A 12762-nucleotide genomic window follows, 5' to 3' on the forward strand; every position below is an offset into this window, starting at 1 on the left:
TCTCTCAGGGTGGGCTTGTTGGAAGAGGCAGGGCAGGAAGAGCTGGTTGTAGGTTTGGAGAGGAGCATGGCATTTGGGCAGGTGGAATAGTGTTGCAGGCAAGAAAAAATAAACAGCATGTGGTACAGGGATTACTTCTCATCCTACCCGGATATTGCCCCTTTTGATGTCACTTTACGTGGCTTTCTGTTTGGTAATCCCTCTGTCTTAGTCAATTTGAGCTGTTATAATAAAATACCACAGACTGGGTAAGCTTATGAACAACAGAAATTTATTTCTCATAGTTCTGGAGGTTGGAAGTCCAAGATCAAGCTACTGACATGGTTGCCTTTTCCTGGTTCATAGCTGATGCCTTATTATTGTGTTCTTACATGGTAGAAGGAGCTAGGGATCTCTGTGGGGTCTCTTTCATAAGGCTCTAATGCCATTTATGAAGGCACTACCCTCATCACTTAAGCACCTCCCCAAAGCTCTAACTCTTAGTATCATCATTTTTGGGACTTCAACGTATGAATTTTGGAGGCACACAAACATTCAGATCATAGCACCCTCCATCCTATCCCACCCCATTCATACAGGTGAAGCTGACTTGCCACCATCCACCAGAATTGAGAAGGGAGAAGGCTGTATATGTATCATCTTCTACCCATACTGCAAGGCTAGTCTGGGTTGACTAGCTCAGTTATCATGGTAGATTTCATGATCCAATATGTTGTAGCCATGGAGGACCTCACTGGACATGTGTAGATGTGGGGGTCCAGGGAAGTAGAAGGAGCACTGACTTTGAAGTTGATGCTTGTTCTACTTCCTAGCTGTATAATAGTAACTAAATTCCCTTATCTCCTTATGCCTCAATTTACTCTAATAATTGACTTATTTTTAAGATGTTTGACTGAGCTGATGTGATAAGCCCTTCCCCTGCCCCCCCACACATATTTCTGTGAGAAACTCTGGGTATTTTTCTGCTCCCTAATCTCACAAGTGAGTGGAATACATAACAATAAAAGAAAGCATAAATAACTACATTAGTATTAGACAATTACATTAGTATTAGACAATAACTACATTAGTATTAGACAATTTAAGCTTAAATTCACTAAATACGATAAAGAGGATCATCAACAATAATACAAATCATATTTTCTGAAGGAGTCATAGCAACATAAGAGCTAAATGCCTACCACCCAAATTATTAAAATGGGAAATAAAAACATACGTTATAGTACAGATTTCAATGATCTAATTTCAAAATAGAATATATATAGCAGGAAAAATTTAAAATACATAAAGTAATTAAATAAAACCTTAAAGTAATTAATAAAACCTTAAATTATATACATTTAATAGAAAAGATATTGTTTTTTTTCTCCATATATCCACGAAACATATCACCAAACAGTCCCTCAGATTTAATATACTGTGTCTGTCCTCTGCTTTGTAACTTGGGGATTGTAAGGTTAGTCAGGCCTAGCTTCATGCCTTGAAAGAGCTAACAGATTTTTAGGAAGCAAATACATAAAAAACAACAGTAATAAATTAGTTTAGATAACATGCAGATACATATACCAACATATTGGAACACAAAGAAAGGAAAGATTATTTTTACCTGTGCTGAGGTGTGAGATCAGAGATGGGAGGACAGAAAAGGCTTTGTAGAGAAAGAAATACTTGAGTCGAAACATAAAACATGAATGGGACCTTACCTTCATCAGGTGAACAAGGTTCAGAGAAAGATGGTTCTAGCCAAAGGAAACAGTATGTATAGAAATACAGGGGTATGAAACAGCATGACAAAACAGTATGGTACTGGCAAAAAACAGACACATAGATCAGTGGAACAGAATAGAAAGCCCAGAAATAAACCCACACACATATGGTTAATTAATCTATGACAAAGGATGCAAAAATATGCAATAGCAAAAGACAGTCTTTTCAATAAGTGGAGTTGGGAAAACTGAACAGCTACATGTAAAGGAATGAAATTAGAACATTTTCTCACACCATATACAAAAATAAAGTCAAAATGGACTAAAGACCTAAATGTAAGACCAGAAACCACAAAACTCTTAGAAGAAAACATAGATAGTACACTCTTTGGCATGTCTCAGCAATATTTTTTTGGATCTGTCTCCTCAAGCAAGGGAAACGAAAGCAAAAATAAACAAATGGGACCTAATTAAACTTGAAAGCTTTTGTACAGCAAAGGAAACCATTGAGAAAACAAAAAGACATCCTATTGAACGGGAAAAGATATGTGCAAATGATATGTCTGATAAGGGGTTAATATCCAAAATATATAAACTGCTCATATAACTCAATATAAACAAACAAGCAACCTGATTTTAAAAATGGGTGGAAGAACCTAGGGGTAAGACAGGAATAAAGACACAGATCTACTAGAGAACGGACTTGAGGATATGGGGAGGGGGAACGGTGAGCTGTGGCAAAGAGAGAGAGAGGAATGGACATATATACACTACCAAACGTAAGGTAGATAGCTAGTGGGAAGCAGCCGCATAGCACAGGGAGATCAGCTCAGTGCTTTGTGACCACCTGGAGGGGTGGGATAGGGAGGGTGGGAGGGAGGGAGACGTAAGATGGAAGAGATATGGGAACATATGTATATGTATAACTGATTCACTTTGTTATAAAGCAGAAACTAACACACCATTGTAAAGCAATTATACCCCAATAAAGTTGTTAAAAATAAATAAATAAATAAAAATAATAATTTTTAAAAAATGGGTGGAAGACCTGAATAGATATTTTTCCAGAGAAGACATAAAAATGACCAACAGGAATATGAAAAATGCTCAATATCACTAATCATGAGGGAAATGCAAATCAAAACCACAATGAGATATCACCTCACACCTGTCAGAATAATTATCATCGAAAAGAACATAAAATAACAAATGTTGGTGAAGACATGCATAAAAGGGAACCCTAGTACATTGTTGATGGGAATGTAAATTGGTGCAGCCACCATGGAAAACAGTATGGAGGTTCCTCAAAAAACTAAAAATAGAGCTACCATATGATCCAGCAATTCCACCCCTGGGTATATATCCAAAGAAAATGAAAACACTAATTTGAAAAGATATATGCATCCCAATGTTCACAGCAGCATTATTTACAATAGCCAAGATATGGAAGCAACCTAAGTGGTCCATCAACAGATGAATGGATAAAGAAGATGTACAAACACACACACGCACACACACACGGTGGAATATCAATTATTCAGTCATAAAAGAATGAAATTTTGCCATTTGCAACAACATGGATGTACATAGAGGTCATTATGTTTAGTGAAGTAAGTCAGTTAAGGGCAAATAGTATGCTATCACTTCTATGTAGAATCTAAAAAATAAACACAAACTAATGAATCTAACAAAACAGAAACAGATTCATAGATATAAGGAGCAAACTAGTGGTTACCAGTGGGGAGAGGTATAAGGGGAGTGGCAAAATAGGGGAAGGGGATTAAGAGGTACAAATTACTACATATAGAATAAATAAGATACAAGGATACAATGTACAGCACAGGGAATATAACCAATATTTTATAACTTTAAATGGAGTATAATCTTTAAAAATATAGAATCACTATGTTATACACCTGAAACTAATATAACATTGTAAATCAACTCTACTTCAAGTTAAAATAATTTTTTTAATTATTCGTCAAGGTTAAAAATAACGTTTCATGTAGCTGACATTCTCCATTCAGAGAACTGCAAAACAGAGCAGAAGGAAGAAAGCTTTTATGGGACAAAGAATAAAGAACAAGGAAGAGAAAAATAGAAAATTTCTGATTGGCTGAGGCCACAGACTCAACCTTGTTTGGGATGAGAAGAGACAAGAAAATAGTACAGTGTCCAGAGTTGGCTTGACATTTGGGGATTGGCTGACCTGGTATATGTACTACCTTTCTGGGCAAGCAGAACATTTACAGGAACACAAAAGCTATCTAAATTTCAACTTGCTGACATGGCACCCAGGGTAAGAGCAGCTCCATTTTGGACCTATAAAATTATGCCAACAATATTAATAAAAGTAAAACCACTCTCAGGAAAAACAAAACGAAACAAAACAGCACAGCAAGTAGGAAGGAAAGCATTTCCTCCACTCAGAACTGAAGGGAGCATCCACTTTAGAGTACACTTCCACCAGGGGGCAGTAGGAGTCTTACTCTTGTTCTTAGGCACAGATGTGGTTAGTTAACTTAGAAATTTGTTAACTTTCCCCACTTATAACTATTTCTAAACTCCCCTATATTAATAGTACGAAACCATGTCCACTAAAGGGTGTAAGAAATATTGCTTTCTTTTTTTTCTAACACTATTTTTTTCTTTCTTCATCCCCATCACACTAGAATGGTGGATACTTAATTTCAGCTATTTAAGGACTCTTTCCCCTTTGACATACTTCTCTCCAGGGATGTATTTGTATTCTGGAGGGAGGATACAGAGTTAGGCATCTAATACTCTGTGCTCTTATATATCCATGCTGGCATCACTGAGATATATTCTTGTGAGGCTTTTGGTCATTTGTCTATGCCAGTCACTGATACCTCTTCCTTGTTCTGATCACAGAATCACTTCAGTTTCCTTGCTTGGAAAATGTTTTATTGCTCTTGCACTGCTCTTGACTAGAGGAAATTATGGGCAGGTTTATTTGCCTAGATACTACACAGAAATGTCTTCTTTATTCTTGCAAATTGTGATGCAATGAGGGGACTCTGGGATTTTGCCAGGTACCTGTCCTCCACACTAGGGAGGAAAAAAAAATCACTCTTCTTCCTGATATTCAGACTAATCTAGGAGTTCTGGAGTCTCAGTCTGAGTTTTAGCAGGCTATAGGTTCCATTCTCAGAGTCCACAGTGGTATCTAATCTCTCTTTGCTTTGTCTTTGAGACTTTTCTCCTCTTCTTATATTGGGAAAATTTAATCTAGTCTCAAAGGAAAAAACTGACCCTGACTGTTCACTTAGGCTTATGGATGAATTTGCCTTATGCCCAAATTAAGGATTTTCAAAGTCAAAAGCCAGGAACTGACTTTGCTATTTACTTACTTCATGTCCCAGATACACTGAAGGCAGATTGCCTTCTATATAGAGGTATGTATTTAGGTGAGACAAAGAAAGCTGAAGGAGAGAGGTAAGGGTTTAGAATGTCCATTGAGGGGACTGTGAAATGTTGCTGACCAGCGATTTGCCTGTAAGTCCTGGAGCATGATTGTGATACCCGAGGAAATGTTGGAACCATGGAGTTGGAGTCAATCCAGACAGGTTAGTGATTTTACCAGAGTGTCTCCTCACTTCCCTAGGCATGGAGTCAAAGGAGGATAGCTGGGGAAATAGTCTAGGCTTGGGCTATTGCTGGGGAGTTCCCAGACCCATGGGGAGTATTGTTAAAATTATTGGACTAGGGACAGAGAACATTCTTCAGAACAATGAGCAACTTTTAGATTCAGACTGTTTATTACTTGTATAGACCACAAAAGGAAGAGTAGTCAAAGGTGTCATTTTCCTGGGTCTTTGTCTCACACACTGAAAAGGATGACACCAAAATAAAAGAGGCAGATGCCTATAGTGTGAACTGTGGATACTCCACTCCTGAGGAGCCAACTCCAGCCTTCAGGTAAGTGGTTTTATGTTCTTTAGCTCTATTCTGAAAGAGATGAGTCAGGAAGCTTGATACCTCATCAGAACCCAAGAGGCAATGAAAAGTTGTCTTATGATGATAGCCTGATAGGAGAGTTAAGGAGGCAAGTGGGAGGTGACCTTATAGAAACTCATCACACGCCTCCCACCAGCTTCTGTTCTGGGAGGATCAAAGGCACTCAACCAAGATCCAGATTTGCTGTAGTTAAAGCCTTTGCCTACATGGCAAATATGGATGCATGCAAGGTTGCCAGGGGGCTATGGCAGAGAATTTTGTCTACTTTCCTCCCATCTCCCCTTTCTGCTTGAGAGAGGAGGAGACAGTGTGTACAGCCTTATGTATCCCTTAGCAAATTATTATAGTTATATTTACTACTTTTGCCATTTAACCTTCATACTAACTTTACAAGTGATTAACCTACCACCTTTACATCATTGGGTTACTTTGAATTTTATCAATACTATATATTTACCTTTACCAGTAAGATTTATACTTTGATATTTTTTCCTGTTACTAATTACCACCATTTCTTTTCAACTTAAAGAAGTCCCTTTAATATTTCCTGTAAGGCCATTCATGGTGATGAATTTCTTTAGCTTTAGCTTACCAAGAAAACTATTTCTCCTCCAATTTTGAATGACAACTTTGCCAGTTAGAATATTCTTGCTTGGCAGAGTTTTTTTTCTTTCAGCACTTTGAACACATTGTGCTACTCACTTCCAGGCTGCAAAGTTTCTGCTGAAAATTTTGCTGATAGTCTTATGAGGATTCCCTTATGCTTAACAAATTGTTTTCCTTTGCTACTTTTAAGATTCTCTCCTTGTCTTTAACTTTTGACACTTTAATTATAGTGTCTTGTTGTGGGTCTCTTTGGGTTCATTTTATTTAGAAACGTCTGAGCTTCCTTTCATCTTGTCTTTTGTTTGAAATATATTTCTATGTTTTTTTCATTTTCCTGGACTCTTTATGTTGGTTTCTATGCATTAAATAAAACAACCACCTATCCCAGTCTTGAAGGATTGGCCTCCTGTGGGAGATGAACCTAATTGTTCCACCCTGCCCCAATCTTTGTTGTCTCTCAAAACTTTGTGCTTATCCAAGCAGCCTATTTTACTTTTAGTGGTTTCCAGTAGTTGAGAGTGTGTCAAGACCTGTTGTTACAAACAGGAGGATCTCAGTCAGCCTTTAGATTCAGTCTGTATGGAAAATGGACTCTCAGGCAGCAGCCTTTAAAGTATGCAAATATACTTATTTTAGGGGAGGATTGGGAGATAGATAGGCATTTCTTTCTGTTCCTTCTTCACTGAGCCTTGGAATGATAGCTAGCACAGAACTGTTTCTATCCTACCATCACATTGAACCCAAGAACAAAAGTCTTGTTGGCCACTAGAGCTAGGAGATCAAGGTACTTCCCCTAAGGGGCAGCCATGAAAACTGGAGCACCAGACATAAAAACCAGGACACCAGGTGTGTGCACAACTTCCCTTTAGGAGTTACCAGTGATCTGGAGCATGGCAGAGGGAGTGTGAAGATAGCTCCTGCCCTTTGAGGTCTTTGGAAAGGATTACATTGAGTTCTTAGGTGTGTGTTTAATTAGCAGCCTGCCCCTCAGGACACAGCTATAAAGATAAGCTAATAGACCTCTTTCACAGAAAGACTGGGTGCCTCAGTCTGTTACCTCTCACGTGTGCCCTCGGAGGTGGTAGCTGGTTAAGAATACTTTCTCCATTTGTCACAGTCCTGTGGGACCCATTAGCATTAGCCCCACTAGTCAACATAGCCAGGTAATCTAGAGGTGTCCCCTGGGTGGCAGCTACAAAAATTGGGGCATCAGACTAGTGTACAATCTCCTGAGAGATATAGTGAACTGGAGCAAGGCAGAGGGAGAATGCTAAAATGGCATCCACTGCCTTCTGTCCCTGGAGAGCACCTAAGTAGGCTCCTAGATATGTGCCAAACCAGAAGCCTGCCCCTCATACCAAAGCTCCAGGACAAACAGATAGACCTCTTTTTCGGAAAGACTGCCCAGGACAACTGGCCAGGATCTGTTTCTCTACTTGTTACAGTTCCATGGGACCTGTGAATGCAAGCCCCACTTGTCACCAGAGTCAGAAGTTCTAGGGGCATCCCCAGGGTGGCAGTCACAAAACTGGGGCATCAGACATAAAAACCAGAGCACCAGATGCCTGTACAATCTCCCCTCCAGGGGATTACTGGTAACCTGGAGCATGGCAAAGATGAGTATGAAGATAATTCTTGCCTTCTGAGGTCTTCGGAGAGGATTACACTTGGCTTTAGTTAAGTATTTTTCATAGAAAACTATTTGGAAATTGGCAGAAGAACTCCTATATAATCAAAGCTGCAAGAAAGATCTCCACCTAACCAAGTAGGGGGAAAAAAAGCATCAGGTAAGGATCTGCGCCTCTGGGAGGTATCTGTAAGGACGAGGAGGTCTGCATGGGTGGACCTTCGCCCTGGGGGGTTAGCAGTTTGAGCCACAATCTGGGTATCCCTGTCCTGGGATCTTACATGGAGGAGTTAGGCTGCTTTATCTGCTGGGAAATCCACCAAGACAGAAAGAAGGGCTGTAGGAGTCTAGGCTCTACTTGTGAGAAGTATGTGCGTGTTAGCTTGCTGACAATCAAGGCAGACAGACCCTTTACTGGTGGCTGGTGCCTTGTCACACTTGCCAATCTGAAGCGGTGAACAACACAGCCTCACTCATGCCCCAACACAGCCTGGTGTGAGACCTGGGCAGAGACTCAGCCTAGCTGTGTAGAGACAGACCAGGGCACCTGGGGTGTTATATGAGTGGATCTGAGAAGACTATTGTCAGTGAACACACACAGCAGCAGGTGTAGCTGTGGCAGACATTGTCAATGTACACATGGGGCAACACCACAGGTGCACAAATGGCTAAGTGCTGAATCTTGGGCAGACAGGCCCTGGAAAATGACTCATTTAGCTATGCAGAGATAGGCTGGAGGTCCTGGGGTGTGGTCCATGTGGGGTGGCGATGGCTATTGTCAGCATGTTCCAAGAGTATGCGGTGGTTTATCTCCCAGCAAGAGTGCCCAAGCTCCACCCACTATACATCACAGTTAGCTTAGTGCTAGATCTGGGGCAGATAGGTCCTGGGAGAACTCTGCCACAGAGGCAGCCCAGATCTCAGACAACAGCACAGCCAACTCAATTCCTGCACTCACAATCCCCTAACCCCCAGTCCCAGTCTACTCCCCACCACAGCTTTGCACTAGATGTGGGAAGAATACTACAGAGAAAGGGACACAATATTGAGTTGCTTCTGAGCAGAACTGAGGATGCCTACAAAGGCAACACATAGGTCAACTGTGACCACACGGGCCTCACTAGCTTCAGTAATCACCACATTTGGGGTAAAAACATGCACTCAATGGCAATGGAGCTTGATCCAACTCAACAATAAGGGCTTCTACTTCAACAACTGGAGAATAGGCCCCACCCCTGACAGGGCTGTGACATCCACAGAAGAGAGAGGAAGCCATGCCTCACATCCAGCACAGGCTCTAGATACTACAACATGAAAAATGAAAAGGAAGAGGAACTACTCCCAATTAAGAGAACAAGAGAACAGTCAGCTTTACCCACCACCAGTCCCTCCCATCAAGCCTCTTAAATACCCTAATCCACCAGAGGACAGAGAGCAGAAGCAAGACAAACTAGAATCCTGCAGCCTGTGGAACAAACACCACATTCACAGAAAGATGGACAAGATGAAAAGGCAGAGGGCTATACAGTAGATGAAGAAACAAGATAAAACCCCAGATAAACAACAAATGAAGTGGAGATAGGCAACCTTCCAGAAAAAGAATTCAGAATAATGATACTGAAGATGATCCACAACCTCAGAAAACGAGAGGAGGCAAAGATCGAGAAGATGCAAGAAATATTTAACAAAGACCTAGAAGAATTAAAGAACAAACAAACAGATGAACAATACAATAACTGAAATGAAAACTACACTAGAAGGAATCAATAGCAGAATAACTGAGGCAGAAGATCAGATAAGTGACCTGGAAGACAGAATGGCGGAATTCACTGCTGTGGAACACAATAAAGAAAAAAGAATGAAAAGAAATGAAGACAGACTAAGAGACCTCTGGGACAACATTAAATGCAACAACATTCGCATCATAGGGCTCCCAGAAGGAAAAGAGAGAGAGAAAGGACCTGGGAAAATATTTGAAGAGATTATAGTTGAAAACTTCCCTAACATGGGAAAGGAAATAGCCACCCAAGTCCAGTAAGAGTAGCGAGTCCCATACAGGATAAACCCAAGGAGAAACATGCTGAGACACATAGTAATCAAATTGGCAGAAATTAAAGACAAAGAAAAATTATTGAAAGCAGCAAGGGAAAAATGACAAATAATATACAAGGGAACTTCCATAAGGTTAACAGCTGATTTCTCAGCAGAAACTCTACAAGCCAGAAAGGAGTGGCATGATATACTTAAAGTGATGAAAGGGAAGAACCTACAACCAAGATTACTCTACCTGGCAAGGATCTCATTCAGATTGGATGGAGAAATCAAAAGCTTTACAGACAAGCAAAATCTAAGAGAATTCAGCACCACCAAACCAGCTCTAAAACAAATGCTAAAGGAACTTCTCTAAGTGAGGAACACAAGAGAAGAAAAGGACTTACAAAAACAAACCCCAAACAATTAAGAAAATGGTCATAGGAATATACATATCGATAATTACCTTAAACGTGAATGGAATAAATGCTCCAACCAAAAGACACAGGTTTGCTGAATTGATACAAAAACAAGACCCACATATATACTGTCTACAAGAGATCCACTTCAGACCTAGGGACACATACAGACTGAAAGTGAGGGGATGGAAAAAGATATTCCATGCAAATGGAAATCAAAAGAAAGCTGAAGTAACTCTGCTCATATAAAAAAAAATAGACTTTAAAATAAAGGATGTTACAAGAGACAAGGAAGGACAGTACATAATGATCAGGGGATCAGTTCAAGAAGAAGATGTAACAATTATAAATATATATGCACCCAACATAGGAACACCTCCATACATAAGGCAACTGCTAACACCTCTGAAAGAGGAAATCAACAGTAACACAATTATAGGGGGGAACTTTAACACCTCACTTACACCAATGGACAGATCATCCAAAATGTAAATAAATAAGGAAACAGAAGGTTTAAATGACACAATACACCAGATAGATTTAATTGATAATTTATAGGACATTCCATGCAAAAACAGCAGATTACACTTTCTTCTCAAGTGTGCACGGAACATTCTCCAGGATACATAACATCTTGGGTCACAAATCAAGCCTCAGTAAAATTAAGAAAATTGAAATCATATCAAGCATATTTTCTGACCACAACGCTGTGAGATTAGAAATGAATTACAGGGAAGAAAACGTAAAACACACAAACACATGGGGGCTAAGCAAAACGTTACTAAATAAAAAAGAGATCACTGAAGAAATCAAAGAGGAAATCAAAAAATACCTAGAGACAAATGACAATGAAAATACGACAATCCAAAACCTATTGGATGCAGGAAAAGCAGTTCTAAGAGGGCAGTTTATAGCTATACAAGCCTACCTCAAGAAACAAGAAAAATCTCAAATAAACAATGTAAACTTACACCTAAACAGACTAGAGAAAGAAGAACAAACAAAACCCAAAGTTAGCAGAAGGAAATAAATCATAAAGATCAGAGCAGAAATAAATAAAATAGAAACAAAGAAAACAATAGGAAATATCAATAAGACTAAAAGCTGGTTCTTTGACAAGGTCAACAAAACTGATAAAACATTAGCCAGACTATCAAGACAAAGAGGGAGAGGACTCAAATCAATAAAATAAGAAATGTAAAAGGAGAAGTTACAACAGACACCACAGAAATACAAAGCATCCTTGGAGACTATTAAAAGCAACTCTATGCCAATAAAATGGACAACATGGAATAGACGGACAAATTCTTAGAAAGGTATAACCTTCCAAGACTGAACCAGAAAGAAACAGAAAATATGAACAGACCAATCACAAGTAATGAAATTGAAACTGTGATTAAAAATCTTCCAGCAAACAAAATTCCAGGACCAGATGGCTTCACAGGTGAATTGTATCAAACATTTAGAGAAGAGCTAACACCCATCCTTCTCAAACTCTTCCAAAAAATTGCAGAGGAAGGAACATTCCCAAACTCATTCTATGAGGCCACCATCACCCTGACACCAAAACCAGACAAAGATACTACAAAAAAAGAAAATTACAAGCAGCCTCAGAAGCAGCGGATTAAAGCTCCACAATCAACTTGATGTACCCTGCATCTGTGGAATACCTGAATAGACAACCAATCATCCCAAATTAAGGAAGTGGACTTTAGGAGCAAGATCTATGATTTTTTCCCCTTTCCTCTTTTTGTGAATGTGTATGTGTATGCTTCTGTGTGAGATCTTGTCTGTATAGTCTTGCTTCCACCATTTGTCCTAGGGTTCTATCCGTCCATGTTTTTTTTTTAATTTTTTTTCTTAATAATTAATTTTAATAACCTTATTATACTTTACCTTCGTTCTTTCTTTCTTTCTTTCCGTCCTTCCTTCCCTCCTTTAGACAACGAATCATCCCAAATTGAGGAGGTGGTCTCTGACAGCAAGATTTAGGATTTTTCCCCATTTACCTCTTTTAGTGAGGGTGTATGTGTATGCTTCTGTGTAAGATTTTGTCTGTATAGCTTTGCTTCCAACATTTGTCCTAAGGTTCTTTCCGTCCCTTTTTTTTTTCTAAATAAGAAGTTTTTAATTCAATAACTTTATTATACTTTATTTTATTTTTACTGTATCTTCTTTCTTTCTGTCTTTTTTCCTTCTTTCCCTCCTTCCTTCCTTCCTCCCTCCCTCCCTCCCTCCTTTCTTTCCTTCTTGCCTTCTTGCCTTCTTTGCTTCTTTCTTTCTTTCTTCCTTCCTTCCTACCCTCCTTTCCTTCTTTCTTTCCTCATACTTCTCCTAATTCCCTCTACTTTTTCTCCCTTTTATCCTGAGCCTGTGGATGAAAAGCTTTTGGTGC

The sequence above is a fragment of the Lagenorhynchus albirostris genome, chromosome X (assembly GCF_949774975.1).
Source record: "Lagenorhynchus albirostris chromosome X, mLagAlb1.1, whole genome shotgun sequence".
NCBI classification, from domain to species: domain Eukaryota; kingdom Metazoa; phylum Chordata; class Mammalia; order Artiodactyla; family Delphinidae; genus Lagenorhynchus; species Lagenorhynchus albirostris.